General features: G+C 41.3%; 1 long non-coding RNA gene and 1 pseudogene across 2 annotated transcripts in view; one reads left to right on the top strand and one right to left on the bottom strand.

Moving 5' to 3' along the window:
- The first annotated feature begins 6,703 nt into the window (after positions 1–6,703).
- Positions 6,704–11,587, top strand: LOC117201991 (NADH-ubiquinone oxidoreductase chain 5-like; annotated as a pseudogene).
- Positions 11,588–19,059: 7,472 nt separating this feature from the next.
- LOC125960909 (uncharacterized) overlaps positions 19,060–23,828 on the bottom strand; it is an 88,810-nt gene continuing 84,041 nt past the window's right edge. For both annotated transcript variants that reach the window (XR_007471073.1, XR_007471072.1), the window contains exon 4: positions 19,060–19,145. This is a non-coding gene — a long non-coding RNA (uncharacterized LOC125960909). The remainder of the gene's footprint in view (positions 19,146–23,828) is intronic.

Genomic DNA, 23,828 nt, shown 5'->3' with positions numbered 1-23,828 from the left:
CTGCCTACAAGGAAGAGGCATATTTGGGGCTAAGTCAAAAAGTCAGTCCAGACTTTTCCTCTCCTTCCAATGAGAAAGAAACTCTGCAACAAAGGTTGAATATTTACCCCAATTCCTGCCTTGCTCCTTTTCTGAGTGTGACTTTGTATATAAAAGGACTCTGAAGTCCAAAGACTGAGGAGATTTAAGAGGATGCTAATTGGATGACATGCCCATAAAGGGCACTGAAGGATTCTTCCAGCATCCCCTGGATGTTTTTTCTGATAAGGATACGGGAAAGGAACAAAGTAGGTGATTAAATAGTCAATTCCACTAAGGGGTTGTAAGTAAATAGAAGAGTATGGGAGACCCCTGTAAGTTAATGATCATTCAAGAAAGCAGGCTTCCTTTGCAACAAAACCATGCAACAGAAGCATGAGACATGCCCCAAAACTTAACAATGGTAAAATGAGACCCACATCCTGCCCAGTGAGGTCAGTAAGTTAATGATTCCTAGGACACGCTCCTCTGCACACACTAAAAGCAAAATTATAGGAAAGGGTGACATTATATTGAAAGCTGAGATGATTTACCATATTTTGTTACCAAAATATGTTACCATTTTTTTGCTCATTTCCATTGCACCATGACAGTCCTGGCTTGACCATGCAGAGATAAGAAAACTTCCTCATCGGACATGGAGGAGGAACTGATGATGGAAGCTCGACGTCTACTCAAGAATGAGGAAGAATGTGGTCTTCTCCCCCTCCCCACTTCTCCTTTGATTATAAAACTGTAGCCCACTAGATTCTCAGGTGTGGCACCCTCTCGCCTGCCCACTTGTAAGGCTCACAAGCATCCTATTCTAATAAATCACTTCTTATCTGTCACTTTGCCTCTAGCTGAATTCTTTCTACACTGAGACATAAAGAACCAGATCTCCTCAGAACACCCCCACACCCGAGTTGCCACCTAGCAATTTCAATGCTACAGTTGTTGGAAGGAATTAGAGGCCAGTCCCATATACCCTTCCTGAAAATACTGGCCTTCAGCCTTCCCCTCAGTTCCATCCCTCAGATCCCTGATATAACAACACACAAACACCTTTCCGCCAACAACCTACAAAATAGCAACCAGGAAACACACCACCTCCGACCTCAGCAATACAACACTACAGCCAACAAAAGTGACTGACACTTAGGAGCACTTACTGTGTGCCAGACACCATTCTGCTCATGTGAAATGTAACATCTCATTTAAACTCATTTTTAAAAGATGTACTTGGCAGGTGAGGGAACTGAGACACCCAAAGTTTAAAGGGCCTTGCCCACATCAAATGACTGACTAACGGAAGAGCCAGCCCTACTATAACTAATAAGCTCTACTGGCTCCTGATACCTATACAAGCTGATCCCAGTATTAACCCGCCCTGAAAACCTCTTTCTTGAAGCCACACTTCCTCTATCCAATATTCCACTTTCTCCCAATGTTCCCCTTCTCCCCCAATATCCTAGGACATTTCTTTGAGCACTCCTGCTATTTATTGATGGTAAGTGATGCCCAGTTACCCCATAATCCTGGACCTCATCCTCAGATACATCAAAAAAGTACTGCTAATGCATTTGACCCCCAACCTCCCAGTTCCTATCCTCCTTGCTTGCACTGATCCCTACCTGCAGACTCAAGCCAACGTCACACCTTTTCCTCACTCATAATTGCCCCACCTCCAAGGTTCCCATCTGGCAGCCTTCCCTCTGGATGACAGATGTGTTTCCATTCACCATAGCTATTCCTGCTGTACACGCCCTTCCCATCACAATTCCTGAATATTGTACTTTGCTCACTTCCCACAGCCTATTGATCCCCTGCCGACTACACCATGGAGAGCCAACCTAACAAGGCTTACATTCAGTCATGGTTCTCACTTTCACCCTGTTCCTGTGCCTCAATTCCTCTTGCTCCTCTTATCCTGGTGCAATCACAGCATCTTTATTCCACCCTGTGCTTGCTCAATTAATTAAAATTTTCACTAATGCATTATTAATTGAGATATGGTATCATCTATCACAAAGCAAATAAATATTTTTCAAATATAACACACTATGCTAATACAGTTATGGTGAAATAGCACTTTCACATATTGCTGGTTGTGATAAAAAAAATTAACACACTCTTCTGGAAGGTATATGTAAATCGAGTCCTTTTAAAGTCAAGACTATGTAAATTTGTGTCTAAATAATTTCATATTAAAATTCATACCACTTTACTTGGTAATTTGGTTTCTATAAATCTATACTAAGTAAATAATTAGTCCCCCGAAGTGGTGTCTGTGCCCCTCTAAACCTACCCAAATCTACACACTTATCAAGACCCAGAGCAATTTTCTCCACCTCCGTGAAATTTTAAGGCCACAAAAAGCTCTCTCTTCTTTGAATAGCTAGTGCACTCGGTGTCTCTGCTTCCCATGTCTGGCATTGCTGGCTATCAATTTATTCAGATTCAACAAGCTTTTATGCTACATACTCACAATGGACTGGGAGGTATATTAGCACTGGGGAGACAAAGGATAATATGATATGACCTATGACCTTGATAGATCAGCCCTTATCCTTCTCCCTAACCAAGCTGAGGTATCCTTGAAGGCAAGGACATTGGTTTACTTATTTTTTATATATGAAGAACCTAACATAAGGCCTCACAAAAATGCGACAGTTACTTAATAAACTTTTTCCTTAGAGATTCATTTAAGGATAAAAAGTGGTGTCATCAATCCCAGAACCTTTATTCCAAAAGGTTCTATCATGGTAAACTGAGTAACATGGTAACATGGTAAACATGGTAAACATGAATCAACTGAGATTCTCTCAACTGTGGATAGTCTGGCTTTGACTGGTGAATATTTGGGGAAGAATTTAATTTTCAGGGTAAACAATGATCTATATTTCCTCTTATGTATGACACAAAAATAAGGTTCCAGCCCCCAAAAAAATTTTACTTAGAAAATTATATTTCTACATACCTAGAATATAATTAAACCCCAAAGACAAATAGGAATACCCATCATTTATTAAAGGTCTATGGCTATATTACCAACACTTTTCCTATAGGCTATCAAACCTCAGAGAAGTTAACAGATGATAAAACTAGTAAGTAGTAGATCAAAAATTTATTCCCAGATCCCTTCCCATTGCACTATGCTATTTTCCTAATGTACATATGTGTGTGTTTTAGAAATAGACATTCCTAGGGGAAGTTTTTTCTGTGTATCTCAAAATACCCAAATGCCACTATAAGTAACTCAAAGATGAGAAACAGAAGACTTCCTGTTAGGAGGGTGCCCTTTCTTTTATCTCTAGCTCTGCCCACCTCCACTCCCACCCCAACATTCACATCATATTAACTTTTTATACTTCTCATTTTGACTGAGTTTTCCTTCTGAGGTCATTTTACTTATTTTCACTTTACAAAAGGTCTATTCGTAGAAAGGATAAGCTAGGACAGAGGCTGGTGCATGGAGCATGAACCTTTCAAGGTACCTGGACTCTTTAAAGGTGTCAATAGAAAAATAGGTCCTGATAAGAAACAAAAGGCTCACTCAGATTAAGATAAAGACGACTGAACAAAGGAATTGTTTACAAATAAAGTGTCTCTTTTGTAAATAAGTTTTTTTGGTAAACAGTTGTTACTTCTCCCAGATGTGAGGAGACAAGTAGAAGGAGAAGATGCAGGAAGGAGAGAAGTCCACCTTATGAGGAGCAGTAGAGTCAGCCCAAGATGACCTCATAGAGGGAGAGCCTGGAGAATAAATATCCTGGCCTCACTCTCTTCTCTCTCTCTGATTTCCTGCCAGGGATCCCAACTGGCCAAATCCAATAGGATACCTCTTCCTGTGGGCACAGGAGACCACTGATATAATTCATGCAGGTCAGCCTCTGCAGGCAGAGAGCAGGGTAGGAAAGTACAGAGAGGTATGAAAAATGGATTAAGTGGAGTGAGAGATATCCAGCACAAATAGTGAGAGTCATCCTCAAAGATTTGTCAAGTATCACATCTTTCACATGGAGGATAGAACTTTTAAATGCACAAAGTCGGTACTATGAAGGAATATTAGACTCAAGATGAGAAATGTCTAAGATATAGGGTGTGCTAATAAAATCCATACACATTTGGTTATGGATAGTTGGATATTAACAAGTATTATTATTATTATGTAATAATAATAATATTTGATTTTCTTATAATTAGAAATGTACAAAATACCCACCACCAGAACCAAAGCATTGTCAACAATGGCATACACAAGAGTAACACATATTTTGTCATATTAGCATCTTGGAAGAGTTCATATTTTATTGGGGGATTCTGTAGTGTATAGGGAATAGAAGCATGGACACAAATCATAGTGAGGACAGAGCACCAGATCTTGGAAGTACAAGACCAACTGATTCCTGTGGGGCATCCACCCCCTAAATCCTTTAGAAGTCCCACTCCTTAACACCTCTGTATTACTAGCCTCTGGTGTATCTATCACTTGAGCCCATCACAGTCGCATAGAAGGGAACTGCAAACATATACTTCAAGCCCTTTTCATCACAATCATGCTCGGCCTTTATTTTACCCTACTCCAAGCATCAGAATACTATGAAGCTCCATTCACAATCTCAGACGGAATCTACGGATCCACCTTATTTGTGGCCACAGGCTTCCATGGACTACACGTCATCATCAGATCCACTTTCCTCATTATTTGTTTTATTCGCCAAATAAAATTCCACTTCACATCAAGCCATCACTTCGGTTTCAAAGCTGCTGCTTGATACTGACATTTCGTAGACGTTGTATGACTATTTCTCTACGTATCTATCTATTGATGAGGCTCATAGTCCTTTTAGTATTAGTAAGTACAACTGACTTCCAATCAGTTTTGGTGCACCCCGAAAAAGAACAATAAATCTCCTATTAACACTACTAACAAATACAACGCTAGCCTTACTACTCGTATTTATCGCTTTTTGACTCCCTCAACTAAACATACACGCCGAAAAAGCAAGCCCTATGAATGCGGTTTCGACCCCGTAGGATCTGCTCGTCTACCTTTCTCCATAAAATTCTTTCTAGTAGCAATTACCTTTATTCTCTTTGATTTAGAAATCTCCCTCCTACTTCCCCTCCCCTGAGCAACCCAAACAAATAACCTAGGAACAATACTTACTATAACCTTATTCTTAATCTCCCTACTAGCAGCCAGCTTAGCCTACGAATGAACCCAAAAGGGCTTAGAATGAGACAAATATGGTACTTAGTTTAAAATAAAACAAGTGATTTCGACCCATTAGACTGTGATTCAAACTCACAAATACCAAGTTTCTCTAATCTGTATAAACATCCTAATAGCCTTCACCATATCCCTTACGGGCCTATTAATATACCGATCCCGCCTAATATCCACACTACTCTGCTTAGAGGGTATAATATTATCACTGTTCATTCTAGCAGCTCTCACAATCCTAAACTCACACTTCACCCTAGCCAGCATGATGCCAATCATTCTTCTGGTATTCGCAGCCTGTGAAGCAGCCATCGGACTAGCCCTACTAGTCATAATCTCCAACACATACAGCACTGACTACGTACAAAATCTCAATCTCCTCCAATGCTAAAATTCATCACTCCTACCATCATACTAATACTTCTAACCTGATTATCAAAAAACAACTCTATCTGAATTAATACCACAACTCATAGCCTACCAATCAGCTTTACAAGCCTACTCCTCCTTAATCAACTCAACGACAACAGCCTCAATTACTCCCTAACATTCTTCTCCGACCCCCTCTCCACACCACTCCTAATCCTAACAATATGACTCCTTCCCTTAATACTAATAGCAAGCCGATCCCACCTTCTCAAAGAACCACTCGTCTGAAAAAAGCTTTACATTACAATACTGATTACATTATAAACACTCCTAATTATAACATTCACCGCCACAGAACTAATCCTATTCTACATCATATTTGAAGACACACTAATCCCCACTCTCATCATTATTACCCGCTGAGATAACCAAACAAAACGACTCAATGCAGGACTCTACTTCCTATTCTACACACTAATAGGGCCCCTTCCCTTATTACTAGCATTAACATACTTACAAAATACAACAGGATCTCTAAATTTTCTATTACTACAACACTGAATCCAACCGCTATCCACTTCCTGATCCAATATCCTCATGACTAGCCTGTATAATAGCTTTCCTAGTAAAAATACCCCTCTACGGACTACACCTTTGACTACCCAAAGCACACGTAGAAGCCCCTATCACAGGTTCAATAGTCCTTGCAGCTGTACTACCAAAACTTGGAGGCTACGGCACACTATGAATTACATCAATTCTTAACCCTTTAACAGAACATATGGCCTACCCTTTCCTCATGCTTTCCTTGTGAGGAATAATCATAACCAGCTCTATCTGTTTACATCAAACAGACCTAAAGTCACTCATCGCATACTCTTCAGTCAGCCAGATAGCACTCGTTATCGCAGCCATCCTTATCCAACCCCCCTGAAGTTACATAGGAGCTACCGCTCTAATAATCGCCCATGACCTCACAGCCTCTATACTGTTCTGTCTAGCAAACTCGAACTATGAACAAATTCACAGCCGAACCATAATCCTAGCACGGGGCCTACAAATCTTTCTCCTACTAATAACGACCTGATGACTACTAGCAAGCCTAACAAACCTCGCTCTACCCCCCACCATCAGCCTGATCGGAGAACTACTCGTAGTTATATCAGCCTTCTCATGATCAAACCTCACTATTATCCTAATAGGAACAAATATTGTAATTACAGCCCTCTACTCCCTATATATGTTAATCACAACACAACGTGGCAAACACACTCACCATATCAACAACCTCACCCCCTCGTTCGCGTGAGAACATGCCTTAATAGCCCTACACATCATTCCCCTATTACTTCTATCACTAAACCTCAAAATTATCCTAGGCCCCCTTTACTGTAAATATAATTTAAAGAAAACACTAGTTTGTGAAACTAGTAACAGAAGATCAAAGCTTCTTATCTACCGAAAACGTATTGCAAGAACTGCTAACTCATGCCCCCACACGTAACAATGTGGTTTTTGCAAACTTTTAAAAGATAACAGTTATCCATTGGTCTTAGGAACCATAAAACTGGTGCAACTCCAAATAAAAGTAATAAACCTATTCATTTCCTCTGCTTTACTCACAGTACTAATTATCATAATATCCAACACAAACCTCTACAAGAGCAACAAGTACCAACACTATGTAAAAAATATTATCCTTTCTGCCTTCATCACTAGCCTAATCCCAACAATAATATTTCTTCACACAAACCAAGAAGCATTCATTTCAAACTGACACTGAATTACCATCCAAACCCTTAAACTAACACTTAGCTTCAAAATAGACTACTTTTCACTCATATTTATAACCGTGGCACTGTTCATCACATGATCTATCATAGAGTTCTCAATGTGATATATGCACTCTGACCCCCACATCAACCAATTCTTCAAATACCTACTCATCTTCCTTATCACTATACTTATCCTCGTTACAGCTAATAATTTCTTTCAACTCTTCACTGGATGAGAAGGAGTAGGCATTATATCCTTCTTAATCATCAGCTGATGATTTGGACGGACAGACGCAAATACAGCTGCCCTTCAAGCAATCTTATACAATCACATCGGAGATATCGAATTCCTCATGTCAATAGCATGATCTTTATTTAACCTAAACGCATGAGATTTACAACAAATCTTCACACTCAACCAAAACTCCTCAAATCTTCCTCTTGTAGGACTCGTACTAGCCGCAGCTGGAAAATCAGCCAAATTTGGACTTCACCCCTGACTCCCTTCAGCAATAGAAGGTCCCACCCCAGTCTCAGCCCTACTCCACTCAAGCACAATAGTTGTAGCAGGGATTTTCCTACTTATCCGCTTCCACCCTCTAATAGAAAATAATAAACTCATTCAAACAATAACTCTTTCTCTAGGTGCCCTCACCACCTTATTCACAGCCATTTGTGCCCTCACCCAAAACGATATCAAAAACATTATTGCTTTCTCCACCTCCAGCCAACTGGGCCTAATAATAGTAACAATTGGTCTCAACCAGCCTTACCTGGCATTTCTACACATTTGTACACACGCCTTCTTCAAGGCCATATTATTCTTATGCTCCGGCTCTATCATTCATAACCTAAACAACAAACAAGACATTCGAAAAATAGGAGGACTATACAAAACTCTTCCCTTCACAACTGCCCTTATTATTGGCTGCCTTGCACTAACAGGAATACCATTCCTCACCGGATTCTACTCTAAAGACCTCATCATCGAAGCCACCACTTCGTCTTATACCAACGCCTGAGCCCTATTATTAACTCTAACCGCTACCTCCCTCACAGCTATTTATAGCACTTGCATTATCTTCTTTACACTACTAGGACAACCTCACTTCCCTCCCTTCACAAACATTAATGAAAATAATCCCCTATTAATTAACCCTATCAAACGCCTATTAATCGGAAGTATCTTCGCCGGATTTATTCTGTCCAACAATATTCCTCCAATAACCACTCTTTTAATAACCATACCCTTGCACCTAAAACTAACAGCTCTCGCAATAACAACCTTAGGCTTTATTCTCGCATTCGAAATTAACATCTACTCACAAAACTTAAAATACGTATACCCATCAAACTCCACTAAATTCTCCACTCTATTAGGATATTTCCCCACAATTATACATTACCTACCCCCTCACCTAAACCTATTAATAAGCCAAAAACTAGCAACCTCCTTACTAGACCTAACCTGAATAGAAATCATCTTACCAAAAACTACAGCCTTTATTCAACTAAAGGCCTCCATAGTAAACTCAAACCAACAAGGCCTTATCAAACTTTACTTTTTATCTTTCCTTATTTGGTATACTCTTGGTATACCAAATATACTCTTGGTATACTTGGTATACTCTTATTTAGTTACCCCGAGTAATCTCCATAATAACTACAACACCAATAAACAATGACCAATCTGTAACAATAACCAATCAAGTACCATAACTATATAAAGCAGCAATTCCCATAGCTTCCTCACTAAAAAAACCCAAAATCTCCTGTATCATAAATAATCCAATCCCCCAACCCATTAAACTCAAACACAGTATCCACCTTCTCACTCTCTAAAACATATAACACTACTAAAAACTCTGCCACTAAACCTAAAAGAAACGCTCCTAACACAACTTTATTAGAAACCCAAACCTCAGGATATTGCTCAGTAGCCATAGCTGTCATGTAAGCAAACACAACCAACATTCCCCCCAAATAAATCAAAAATACTATTAAACCTAAAAATGAACCACCAAAGCTAAAGACAATCCCACACCCAACACCACCACCCACAATCAACCCTAAACCCTCATAAATAGACGAAGGCTTTGAAGAAACCCCCACAAGACTAATTACAAAAATAATGCTTATAATAAAAACAATGTATGTCATCATTATTCTCACATGGACTTCAACCATGACCAATGACATGAAAAATCATCGTTGTTATTCAACTACAAGAACATCAATGACCAACATTCGAAAAACACCCACTAATAAAAACCCTCAATTACACATTTATTGATCTCCCCACCCCGTCAAATATCTCTTCATGATGGAACTTTGGCTCCCTACTTGGCCACTGCCTAATCATACAAATCCTAACAGGCCTATTCCTAGCAATACACTACACACCAGACACGACAACCACCTTCTCATCTGTCACACATATCTGCTGAGACGTTAATTACAGCTGAATTATTCGATACTTACATGCAAACGGAGCTTCTATATTCTTCATCTGCCTTTACGCCCACGTAGGACATGGCCTATACTATGGTTCCCACGCCTTCCAAGAAACATGAAATATTGGAATAATACTACTATTCACAGTTATAGCTACCGCATTCGTAGGCTACTTCCTACCCTGAGGACAAATGCCATTCTGAGGCGCAACCGTTATTACTAACCTATCAGCAATCAGGCTCCATGTCACACCATGGACTTCAGAGTTGTCACCAGTAAAATGGGAGAAATACAATACACTCTTCTCCCCCCAAGAGTGTTGTTGTAATAGACACATGAAAGTCCTTAATAAATTATAAAGTGCTGCACACATATGCCTTTTATTGTTGTCTCATTATATAGGTATGTCAGCTCTTCCCAGTAGACTGAAAACCTTTTGGGGACAGAGACCACTCATTCTCCATAGTGTCTATGATACAGCCTGGCATATACTAGTTGCTCAGTACATAGTTTGTTGATACATAAATACAAGTCAGTACTTTCCAAATATTTAATGGGCTTCAGTCATGCCACCATCCCTAAATACAGTGGTTTTACTTAAAGAAACAAAGATACAAAATTAGAGACTCTTTGTGAAATTATTATGAAATTGTTATTAGTGCATGCCAGAGCATGTTATGAAGCAAGCTCTTTTTGCATAAAACCCATCAGTGCAAAGGATAAGCCAGAGGAGGGGCAGACATGTGGACTCATTGCTAGAAGAAAAAAGTATCAATCAAGGTCCCAAGAGGAAGTAGTGCCCTTGCCAGTCCAGGCACTCAGCACAAGCGCAGGTGCAGGTGTACTTGGGCCCAAAGCCACCTCACCTCCCTCCAGAGATCTTCTCCCCCAGAAAGCCATCCATGCTCTTGCAAGTTTTCTCAACATTATTCCTCTCAGCCGATACTCTTTTGTTGCTGGCTGTTAAAACGGAAATCTTTTATGGTGTATATAAGCCAGAGGTGACACAATTAAATGAAACTATTTGTCATATAAAATTTTTATCAGCAGGAATTAAATGTCAAATAACTTAGGACTGACAGCCTCTACTGAGTCATAAAGACTCTAAATTAGTCTTGTGAAGGGTATTCTCATCCAGTCCCTAATAAACTCTACTCCACCTAAGACTTACTTTCCAAAGTGCTGGAAGGAGAATGTCAAGGATGAGGTTGTCTTATCCCTCACAAAAAGTTAAGTGGAGATTCAATGTTCATCCTGTACTAACTACGGAAAGTGCAGCGTAAGAAAATGTAAATCTTGTTTCTGTTTTAATTGTGTGTCATTGGGCCAACTATACCACGTCTCTAATTTTCAGGTAATACCACCCACTATTCCTCACAGATTCAGGAACCTACTTTTTTAAATAATGGAGTCTATTTTCTAGAGCAATTTTAGGTTTACAAAAAAATTGAACAGAAAGTACAGAGAACTGCTATATACCCCTCCCTCTTCCATGCTCTCAGTTTCTTCTATGATTAACATCTTTCATTCATGTGGAACATTTGTGACAATTGATGAATCAATATTGGTACATTGTTATTAACTAATAATAACAGTTTACATTAAGGTTCACTTTGTGTTGCACAGTTATGGGTTTTGACAAATGTTTAATGTCATAAATCTGTCCTTATGGTATCATACAGAATAGTTTCACTGTCCTAAAAAATTGGCTGTTCATGAAAAAAATTTAAGAATGAAGTGAAATAATGAAGGGGTATTTTTTTGGCCTATAAAACTCCAGGTAAGTGTCAGACAAGTGTCACAGAGATGGGTTTCCTTCATCCATTTATTTAACATAATACTAAATATTGGAGACACAAGATGAATAAGACACAGCTCCATCCCATGGGCACTGGGAAATGTGCACATAAATGACACCACAGATTGCGATGATCTTCATAGTAAAGGTGTCTAAAGAACGAACACAGTTAACATGCATTAAGTATTGATTCTGCACCAGGAAGAATTCCATGCTTTATATCATTTTATACCATTAAAACCCCACAGCCACTGTTGTGGTAGACACTCTCTTCATCTACCTTTTATATATGAGGTCCCAATAGAAGTCAATGAGCATCTCTGCTGGGAGCATATATGAGCTCCAGAGAAGAGGTGACTGAGCTGAGTTTTTAAAACATTTGGAGTCCCCCAGCACATGGCAGGGGAAAGGGTATGCAGAACAGAAGGAGCAAACGGAAGAAGGGCACAATGAGGTCACAGTGCTCACATATGTTCAGATGTCCGAGTGCATCAATGTGTTCAGACAACAGGCAAAAAGGAGGTTGCAGCAAGAGGTGAGGGTGAAGACAAAGACAAAAGTCAACCATGGGAGGTTTGTTACCAACTCCAACTGCTCCAAGAATTCATACTGCTCACTGCACAACAGGCCAATAAGTCGAGAGATGAGTTGCTGGGGCAAGGAATAGTGACTTTATTCGGAAAGCCAGCAGACAAAGAAGATGGTGGACTAGTGTCCCAAAGAACCATCTTGCCTGGGTTTAAATGTTAATTTCCTTTATAGAACAAAGTGGGTAGGTGAGCAGGTAAAGTAAAAAAGATGATAAGTTGTTGCAAATATTTCCTTGTTCCACCAGACTCTGGAGGGAATGTGTTAATTTCTTCTTTCCTGCAGCCATTCACAGGATGTTTCCTGTGAGCTAAACAAAGGTATTTTAACTTAACACTCAGGCATGGGAGGCAGGGTTCCTGGAGATGGGCCATTATGTATTCTTTATGCTATAGCAACATCCCTTTAGTGATTAACTTGTAGCAAAAGCAATAGAATACAAAGGTTAAAGTAAAAGAAACAGATCCAATACAGAGTCAGATTTGTTCCGTGTTACAGTCTTGGGCATGCTGCTCAGGAGTTGGTTCTTTAAACTGTGGGAAGGTTTACATATTATTTATTTAGCCTTTTGGAGAAATTATTCTCAAGCAGGCTGTAGAACAAGTGGGAGAGCTGGAGGAAAACTAATGAGACTCAGTTTAGTTGGTAAACAATAGGTGAACACATACTATGGGCCAGGACCTCCACTGGACATGGGGATGACGAGATATATTTTAGAAATGTTAAGGAAACCAAAGGGGTAAGGTTCAGAGGTAGGTATAGACCCCAAGAGTTTATGCCTAATTCTTAGTGCAGAAAGCTGGAAACATACGATAGGAACAAAAGTAAAGCACGGTTCTGCTAAAGTCTTGAGAGTCATGGAGAACTTGGAACTAGAGCAGCTTTAGGGCCAACAGGCTCAGCAGCCAAGAGTTTAGACAGACATGAATTCTGGGCATCAGTTAGGACTCTGGTGGGCATCAGCTTCAGAACTTGGAGTCCAGCATGCATCTTTGCCAGCATCAGCATTATGGTCTGTCACATCATCAGCCAAACAGGGGAGACACTGTCAGATAAGATTAGAAGATAATATTTTTAAATATATCCCAATTTATTTTTTCTCAGGGATTATTTTATTATCACCATCATCATCATTTGGCTTCCTCCAATATTAAATATAGAGCGAAAGTATGTGACTAATTACCTCAGAGAAGATAATATGCAACAAGAAAAGGCTGTAGGTAGTCTTTTGTAAACCTATAGTATGTGCAAACACACACACACATGCACACACACAAAAAATATCTCTTGAAAACCATGATTTTCAGATGCAGGAGCCAGGTGCTTGATGGAGGGCAATATTTTTGTTATTCTAAAAATCTTGACTTAAATACTAAATAACTGTCATCTCATGGAAAAAGCCTAGCATTTCTAGATAAATAATTTATTGGAAAGAGAATGCAGAATATGTAAGAGCCAGGTAGGTCCCACCCAAAAGTTTCACAAGTTTTACCAGCTGGAACAAGGTCTTACCCTTCCAAGAGAATGTGACTGCACCAGGCCAAGAATTCTGGAGAATAATTGAGAAAGGCTGGGACCTGGGACCCTTTGCTGCAGTGTTTGACCTGGACAAACATCTCCTCAAGCAACAAAATAGAAAGAAACTATGAGGGACTAAAAATAACTGTGTGCATGCACAGTTGGGGCAAATTAAGGACAACAAAATACAAAGAGACCAAAAACCCAACTGCCATTTCTGAAAAGCCAGGAAAAAACAGTGTACATGCCCCCTACACACAACAGCACCAAAGCGGTGGGCAAACTACCTAAGCCACCCCTCCGGCCTGACCCCTGGACCCACCACTACCTTCATCCCATATAAGGAACCAGCTCCCCCCCTAACCCCCCCAACCCCTGCTCAGGGAGTGAGCAGGCAAGCAAGGGAAACTGTTGCTTGTTCTTGCCCCCATTTGCTGCAGCAGGGGCCCCAATGAAGGCTTGCCTGAATTTCTTGTCTGGCCTCTGATCAATTTTTATAGATTAAGGGAGCCAAGAACTCTGGTCAGTAACATAGTGGCCCCTGCAGCAGCCTTTGGTCACAAATTAAATGGGAGATGGTGTGTAAATATCCTTCATCCCTTGGTGGGGGGGGGGGGTAGGGCAACTCTCACACGTGTTCTCTGCTGACTCTCAGAATTGCCAGCAGGATTAAGCCCCAGTTACTTACACAGGAAACTCACTCTATAACACAACCCCCACTGGCTGCCTTCCCTTCCTTGTATGCGTTCCATTTCCTACTGAAGTTTCCTGGGGTCATCTCCCAAATAAACTATACACAAGAATCCTTGTCTCAGAAACTGATTTGGAAAGATATCTTGTAACATGAGTTAAATCAATAAATCTGTAGCATTAGGAGAAGAAAGATGGGGAGAGTTCATGTCTAAGGGCCTTAACTTTCGCTGTGATAATAGGAAACAAAGCCATCTTTGCAGAATAAATTTGAGGAGTGGCTGGAGTTGCATAAGTGTTTTGAGGAACAGATGACGATACCAACTGGGACCATGTAGGAAGATTGCAGAGCAGCACTGAGAATCTAGCTAAAGTTGGAAACCACACCTGTACAGTCATGTGCTTTTCCCCTACCTACAGCATCCAGCCATCTGGAAGTTGGAGCAGAGAAGCAGATGGTCAAATTGATCAAAAATGTTCGGGAATGTGTAGGAAAGTTGCAGCATAAGGACCATGGAGTAAGATAATTGGTATGTTCTTGGCAAGAGAGTGACCAAAGTGATACACTATGGCCCAGCAAAGACAGAAAAAGGGACAGAGGAAGGAGTAGAGATAAGGTTGTCGAGTATGTGTGATAATGATAAGAGAAAAGAAGCAAGAGGGCTGGAGAGACAGAAATGTTTGCTCAGAGATGGGGAAAGCTGTGCATAAAATTTTAGATACAGATCAGTTCTAAGGGATGACAAGGACTGAGACTTGGCTTTGGGAGGGGACTGTCAATGTCCCAGAACTAAACAACCCAACATATGTGGTCCAAGTATTAAAGCCTGGATTCAGTATAGGTCTGCTTTGGATTTCCCAATTATCATCATGCGTTGGGTTCTCCTTGAGCCTTTAGAGAAGAGGAAGGATGACATTTTTCCTCTTCATTTGATCTTTGCCCCCTCTGTCTTCTCCCAAAAAGTGAGGAGTTGGGATTAGGTGCTGTGACCCATTGCTCTGTCAGTCTAACCATAGTCAGGAAAATATGGGTAAGCACTTAGAAGTACATAGAAAGGATTCCTGCCCAGAGTGTCAGGCAATACAGGCTCTAAGATTCCTTCCATCTCCGATTGACCTGCAAGGACCCCCATTCCCCATCAACTAAATGCAAAAAACCTGAACTCATGGGTCATGTCCTGTTTTATCACCTACGCATAGGGAATGCTCAATAAGTTGGGATGAACGAAGTCCTTCAAAGCCCCTGGGCTTGTAGAAACCAAGGGCAGCCCACAATCAGAGGGAATCTAAACATACATTTTAAACAGAAGAATGTTCCCTCCAGCTCCCTCATCCACTTCAGCCTATGACGTCTTGAATTCATCAGAGAATCTAGAGGATGTCTGTCCCTGTGGCTCCTGAAAATAGGCACATCACCAATGCCACAAAGGCACCCCCCTTCCCAACTCGACTGTGCAGCTTTTTGTAACAGTAAATATTGCTAAAAGAACAAAAGTCCCATCGACGCCCCCATGCCTGACAAGGCCTTGATTTGTGGGTGTCAACGCTGGGCCCCTGACTCCCTCTTCATTAATTACACATCAATGACACATTTGCCTGTGTGGCTCTGTGGGCCAATATTTGCATGGTGACAGAGAGCAGAAGAGGCTACATCTTAACGACTTTGGTATGCCTGGCCCTGGGGTGCCCCCGGAGCCTGTGTAGGGGCAATTATAAATCTAAGCACTGCTTGCCTAGACTGACAGAGAAAATGAAATCTCTGCTCCAAGAGAAGGAAATTGCTGATGTATATTCAACATGCTTATGAGGAGGGGCTGGGAGAGAAGCAGCTGCATGAGAAAGTAAGTTGCATTATTAATATAACATGATCATCATCACCATTTACATGTTTATTACACTTTAAAGTTTAAGGGGTAATTTTAAATCAAGTATCTTATTTGATCCTCTCCATTAGGGCAGGAACTATTTTTGTGTTATAAACAATACCTAAGTCAGTGCTACGCACAAAGCAGATCTTTTATGAATATTTAGTGTTACAAATGAATAAATGAACTAACCCAAGAATGGTGATGTAAGACAGGCATTATAACTGTCCATTTCTCAGATGAAGCAACTGAGGTACAGAATGTTTTAGGGACTTGCTCAGAGTCACACAGCTAATAGGAAGCAGGGCCAGAATTCAGTCCTGGACTTTCTGCTTCCCAGACACATGTTCTGTCCACTCTACTCACTTATCAGGGAATTTTGCATGGATGTGGCAATTATGAGTATACATGTCACAAAACCTCAACACCATCAGTGGGGCATGCTCCAGAAGGATGCCTACAAAGCTCGGAACTCTACTGACCTCCATGAAGGGGAGAGTTTTGTCCAGTCACTGGTCCCAGCAGATGGCGTAGTGATTTCTTGCTGACAGTGGGCTTGGGGGGACCTGGCTCTTCAGGACTACCACTCACAGAGCAGCATTCACTGCCTGAGGCTTTGGGTAACATCCTAGCAGTGGAGTTCCCAAGGCTTTGTTAGATACAGCATGTAGGGACCATGTTACCCCTCTGCTGATTTCTTCCTTAGCCCAGGCTCATCCTTTCCCTCTTACGGTTCTTCCTAGCCCCTGCACTACCATGATGCTCTGGCATCCCCCACCTGCTCTGAACTGCAGGTTTTTGCTCTCCAGCACCCCCAAAACATGGTCAGGGTCCACTTGTCATAACCCCTAAAGCCCATCAAAATGTTGTTGCTAGTGGGGTCAATGTGCCCTTTAGGCTCTAGGCATGCTTCTAGGATGCATTCCTAAAGATATGGGTCCTTAACTAGCTATACATGGCTTGGCCCTTTCTGGGACATTCATGTCTACACTGAATATAAGAGAAATCCCAAAGAAATCTGGATAAAATGGATGTTTTTCCTTTTAGCCCCAGAGAGGCTGAAGCCCTGGTTTGGGAGCCAAATGAACACATTCATCACAATCTTCCCAATGGAGGTTGACACTGGATCTTTTAGATACCATTTCACTTACCATATGAATAACTGAGAATGATTGCCGGAGATGTATGGAGAGGAGATTTCATTGGTGGCCTTTAATAAGCTTCTGGCAGTTGAGGGAAGGTGTCTTCTCTTACAGAACTACTCAAGGCTGCCCCTGGATTATCATTTCCCTTTTAGTAATAGCACCTAGATTCTACTGGGAAAGCCCTTCCTCATTCACAGTTCACCATGTTTGGATGGAATTTAACCCCCATGTCCTCAGAGCTCCAGGGGTAGGTGTGTGACCAGTCAGAATTTTTCACCCTGGGCCAGTGACCACATCAGGGATGGGCATGTGACCCAGGTTGGTCAAATCAGACTCAACCCCTGGACACTTGCTGTAACTATTGAGAAAGAGTAAGTCACTTTCAATTTGGTGAAAAATAAGTCTAGAATGCTTAGTGGTCATATTACCTGTGGGAAGAAAGAACCTGATAGAAAATTAAATCAAAGTAGAATGAAACAGATCCAAAGATGAAGAAAGAGTCCTAACGGTGAGGGATTCTTTGACTTAATTTTATAATGACAACAGATGACTCAAGAATGGAATGGGAGTTACATGTATTTCATTATACAGATAACATAATAGAACTATATTCAACAAACTACATATTCCATACCTGTGCTGTTCAATGCAGTAGTTATTAACCATATGTGGCTACTGAGCACAGGTGGCTCGTCCAAATCGAGATAAACTGCAAGTGTAAAAGCACGCTGAATTTCAAAGCCTTAGTGTGAAAAAAAATGGATGTAAAATGTCTCGTTAATAATTATATGTTGACTACATGTTGAAATGACAATATTTGGGGTATATTGGGTTAAATATAATATATTATGAAAATCAGTGTCCCCTATCTCTTTTTTTAACGTGGCTAATAGGACATTTAAAATTATTTACATGACTTGTGTTTTATTTCTACAGTGCTATTCTAAGTGGGGATTTTGATATTCATTACAAATAGTTCCCTAAAGGCTCCATAATAAATAGTCTCTAGGAATATTTGCTAAGAGTAGAATGACTATATAATTTATCATTGAAACCAGGACACTTTAAGAATAAAATAGGATGCTATAAATGATTATGTCAGAACAACAGGTATATTTATATACCAGGACAGTCATGGGTAACCCAAGATAGATAGTTACCAGGCTAAGATTCCTCTTTTCCTAAAATACAGATTCTTCTGATCCTAGCCCCACACAATTACTATCTTATGTTAGTCTATGGCATATTGCTTTTGGTAATTCTCTATTTCTTCTTATGTAACTGTTTAAATTTTGATTTTCAGATCTTTGATTGAATATGTTGTTAAGGATGGTTTGTTTCACATATCTCCTTTAATTATTATTCATTAATTTGACAAATATGAATTAAGTTCCTGTGATGTTCCCGACATTTTATATTCTAAAGATATCTCTCTTTCTACATATGAGTGTTATGTTTCCTACTTTCTTCTATGCATTGTACGCATTCTGTCAATCTTAGGTGATGAGAACTTCCCTCAAAGATTTCTGAACTGAAAGCAGAAGGTCCTTTTGAATAGAAATATGGATACCAAGACATTTTCTGGGTAACACATTAAGCATCTCCTTACCAGTGGTATGTTAGTAGTGTCACTCTTTAATATGTCATGGAGGCTCTGCCACATCCTTGTGCATGCTGCTCTTGGTCCACATAAACCTGAAACATTTACAGGGAAGGAAATATCAAGATCAATTTTCCAGCCCCTGATGTGGGATTAGAAAACAGTACAATATGGACAGAGGTGCCAGCATCCCTTTTGAGTCCCCACTTACTTGGAGAAAATGATAGAAGCCCAGAAAAGCTTAAGTATACCACACAGAGGAGTACAGGAAAGCCTAACTGTAATAATAATAATAATAATTTAAAAGGCTCAACAGGGGAAGGATCCACTTTCAAGATCATATAGTTGTTGGCAAGACTCAATTTTTCATTGGGCTATTGGACAGAGGATGCAACAGAGAAGAATAAACCTGACTCCGTGTTAGATCTCTTCCTTCAGCTCTAAACTTTGTGCTCTGTTGTCTGTACTTAGTCATGCTGGCTCTGCTCCTTTGTAAAAGAATGTTGCCTATAACCTGAAATATACATAATAGCCCATTCTCAAGACTCTGCCTCCCAGGCTTGACCTGTAAAGGTATAATATGATAAAAAGTTGCAGAACAGAAATTGTCTTATTGGATGTTTATAGGAACATTGTGGCCAACCTATTTGGACAACTGCAAGAACAAATGATTCCAAAGCCAAGAAATCCGCAACAACCAGCTACACCTTCTCCACTTTTTGATATAAAAGAAACCTGAATTCCAACTCAAGTAAGATGGTTCTCTTGTACACTAGTCAGCCACCATCTTGGTCTGATAGCTTTCCCAATAAAGTCACTATTCCTTGTCCCAGCACCTCGATTTATTGGCCTGTTGTACAGCAAAAAATACTACCTTGGACTTGGTACCAAGGACCTCAGTTCCTAGCTGGCAGGTGGCTGGAGGCCACCTCTCATTTCCTTGCCATGTGGACCTCTCTGATACGGACTCTTGCTTCAACAAAATAAGCAAAGCAAAAAAGCAATAGCGGGAGTTTGCTAGCAACATGAAGTCACAAACTTTTGTAACCTAAGTCACAGAAGTGACATCCCATGCTCTTTGCTGTATTCTGTTGTTAGAAGCAAGTCAAAACATGTTGCACATTACCCCAGCCTAAGAAACACTGCATCCAGCTTTTTGGGAGGGCCAGATGCCCCAGCATTCAGAGGAACCTATAGATCCTCTCAGGAGTCTGAGAGGTAACCAATTATAATGTGGGTACTTCATAAACTTAATTTCAGTAATAATATACTGAGACAGTAAAGTGAAATGTCTTCCATCCCCTGTGAACATCATTGCCTTGTCATTTCCCACCATATTTAATCAGGGGAGGAAGGATCCAGCCTAAAATAAAGGTGTCCTTGCCCAATGCTGAGTTTTCAAATTGGGGTTTTTGAATCAGGAGTGAAGTGGTAGTCCTCAAAGGAAGGACAAAATGACTTTCCAAACTCCAAAAGCTTCCCTCTCCATATCAAGAGCAAACCTTGAGCATAGGGACAGAGTCATGGGTGGAGAGGGATAAGGACAGGCAGCCCAGCTACTCAGCACAGGGGAGAACCCCTTCACTTCTGGGGGAAGGTGGGAGAGAGTTCCAGAAGGACCCACAAAAGTGAAATGTCAGCAGTGTCCTCACTCTCTCCTTGCACTTAGAGGCTCCAGGAGTAACAGCCTCCAGATCAGGAGGGAATCTGTGAACACTGAGGATGCTTCCTCCACCTCCTGGACATAGCAAAGGGGATGTCCTCTTTTGCCTTTGTCAGCTGTTCAGTCCAACGTGGGGTGGGAAAGGCAGAGCAGCAATGGCAGTGGGAGGCATGTGGAGGACTGAGAGTGGGTCCCAGTTGTTCTCAGATGACCCCAAGGAGGCCCAAGGTTGTGACAGGGAACCAGCAGACTGCAGGGTCCTAGAAATTCTTGGTGCTTATGCAACTCATGTTTTGGCCTACTGTTGGTAGATTCAACAATCTCATCAAAAAGCCCACACCCATAGTGTTTGCTAGAACCATTATTGGAGCTAGAAAGGGGAATTTTGAATGTCTCTCTCTGCAGAGCCTCATCTAGTGTTTTACAGACTCTTAGCATCTTGTAATAGTGAAGAAAAAGTGAAGCTGTCTGGAGTCCAGTCACATGAAGCACGGGGACACTTCAGGCACATCTCACATGACTGCCAGGGGCCACCTCAGGGCCCACCATCTCCACTGTGTTTCTGTCAGCCAGATGTCTTTGGTGGAAAACTCTCCAGGCCCCTAAAGCTGATGCAATGTGACAAGGCTGCCACCAGATGTGCCAGACAGCCAGAGGGTTTTGCCTGGGAACCTAGAGATTCCTGCCCAAGTAGTCCCTGGGGATCCCCACAGAATTGCCAATATGAATTTCACTAATTGTGCTCACATGCTCCCTGCCCTCTCCATCTCTCTTTTCCCCTTTCCCCTTTTTTTAAATAAATTTATTTATTTTATTTATTTATTATTTTTGGCTGTGTTGGGTCTTTGTTGCAGCACGTGAGCTTTCTTTAGTTGCAGTGTGCGGGCTTATTGTGGTGGCCTCTCTCGTTGCAGGGCACAGGCTCTAGGCACGCGGGCTTCAGTAGTTGTGGTGCGCGGGCTCTAGAGTGCAGGCTCAGTAGTTGTGGCACACGGGCTTAGTTGCTCCGTGGTATGTGGGATCTTCCTGGACCAGGGCTCGAACCCGTGTCCTCTTCATTGGCAGATGGATTCTTAACCACTGCGCCACCAGGGAAGCCCTTCCCTTTCCCTTTAAGATTGGCTAATCTCCAGAATAAGCCTCATCTTGGCAAGTGGGACAATGATCTTGGCAAGTGGGACAATGTCCCATGCATCTCGGCTCTTTCTAGAAGCCCTTCTTCTCACCTGGAGGCCCACAGAACATAGAGCTCAGTAAGATGAGGCAAAGAGAAACTAGGGGAGACCCTCACTGTCCTGCACGCCATGATCATCATCTGTGGGGTGGAAGACGTGCCAGCACTGTGGATCTTTTCACCCGTGGCCCCCAAAAGATCTAATCCCAGGTTTACTATTTTCCAGGTTGTTTTTTTTTTCCACACATCTGGCAGTTGTCCAAGTTCCTAAAACATATATGCATTGATGCTTGCATGTGTAATGAGACCTCCAGAGCTCTTCTCTTCCTGTCTACATGGTAAAAAATAGGTACGCATAAAAGTTAGCTGAGTGAATAGATGACTTGTGGGCAAGGAAACTCCTTCACAGTGGGGGACTGATGGCCCTGAGGTCCTTTTCTGTACAATGATCCTTGGTGTTACTGCTCCAGGGTCCCTCTCTTAGTAAGGAACAGTGGACTCTGGTGCAGTCTGGCCTGGGAATCAGTATACTTAATTGGCCTCATGATGCTCTTGCCATACCCTGGGAGCAGGAAATGTGATGACACTGATGTTGCTTGAAAGTTTCATAAGCTACACTTCCTTCAATATGACTACTTCTTTTCAGTCCTCTCATAGGTTAGCTACCTGCTGTAAACAGCGCCACCCATGATCCAGAAGAAATCATAAGCACCTTTATCAAAAGTGGTAAATTGGGGGGAGGTTTTGATATTTCTTTCTGGACAGACTCCATTTGCATCTTGTAGATTCTTATCAGTTTGCAATAAATAGCACTTGCCAGGTGAGCACTGTTGACAGTCCCTATATGTAATCTGTCACTCTCAACATCTCAGCATGTAATGTATCACTTAACCTCTATGTGTGGGCTCTCCATGGCCTGGTAGCTGCACATCCAATTTAGATAAGCCACAGGAAAACAATTTCCTTACCAAATGGGGGGAAAGGAAAGATACCATCTCCAAACAACTAACAAAATGAAACTATAAAAGTGTGGTAAGATAAAAGGGAAGTTATCCTTACCAGGTAGAGAACATGGACATGTTTTATGGACCTAATTACCAGAAATGTTAATCAGTGAAGAATCTCATACAAAAGGCTTCCTCCACTCCCTGGCCAGGAGGAAGGGCTCTGTAATAAAAGGAATCTTTGTGCTATGGATAGAAAGAGGGAAACTAACCCCTACATTTTAGACCCATTATCCTATAGTAATTTCCTCTTTACTTTCATGGTTACCGAACACAAGTTGTGTGCCCAGCGCGCAGTGAGACCAAACAAACCAAAATGTCGGAGTTTGGAGCAGAGAAAGGTTTATTGCAGGGCCAAGCAAGGAGAACAGGTGGCTTGTGCCCCCCAAAATTCCAAACTCCCCAAAGGTTTTCAGCAAAGCATTTTTAAAGGCAAGGTGAGGGAGGGGCGTAGCTAGTTGTGGCAAACTTATTAGTGTGGGAATCCTTTGTTCTTACAGCTGTCCACATAGGTCAGGTCATGACGTTCCTGTAAACCTCCAACAAGACAAATGTTATTCTCTGTTTTGCAATTTTTTAGCTCTATATGAATGGGAAAGTGTTATACTCTTAAAGGTCAGAGCCTTGAGATTGGGCTATCCTGTATATTTCAGGCTATAGGCAACATTCTTAACTCCAAGCAAAGGCAATAGGATACAAAGGTTAAAGTAAAAGAAACAGATATAATATGGAGTCACATTTGTTCTTCCCTATTACACCACCTGTCTTCACTTCGAACATCTCAGACCCAAACAAAACCCATCATAAGTCCCAAGCTTCCACAAATGACCCATAGGAGTGTTCCTCCTCTAAGATGAACAAGGAGATGGGAACAGTTCACGTGTGATGCCACCACCCCTCTTCCACTAAAGGGTTCAAGGCACCACTCTCTAAGATA

The sequence above is a fragment of the Orcinus orca genome, chromosome 13 (assembly GCF_937001465.1).
Source record: "Orcinus orca chromosome 13, mOrcOrc1.1, whole genome shotgun sequence".
NCBI classification, from domain to species: Eukaryota; Metazoa; Chordata; class Mammalia; order Artiodactyla; family Delphinidae; genus Orcinus; species Orcinus orca.
This window is presented reverse-complemented; position numbering and strand designations above follow the sequence as displayed.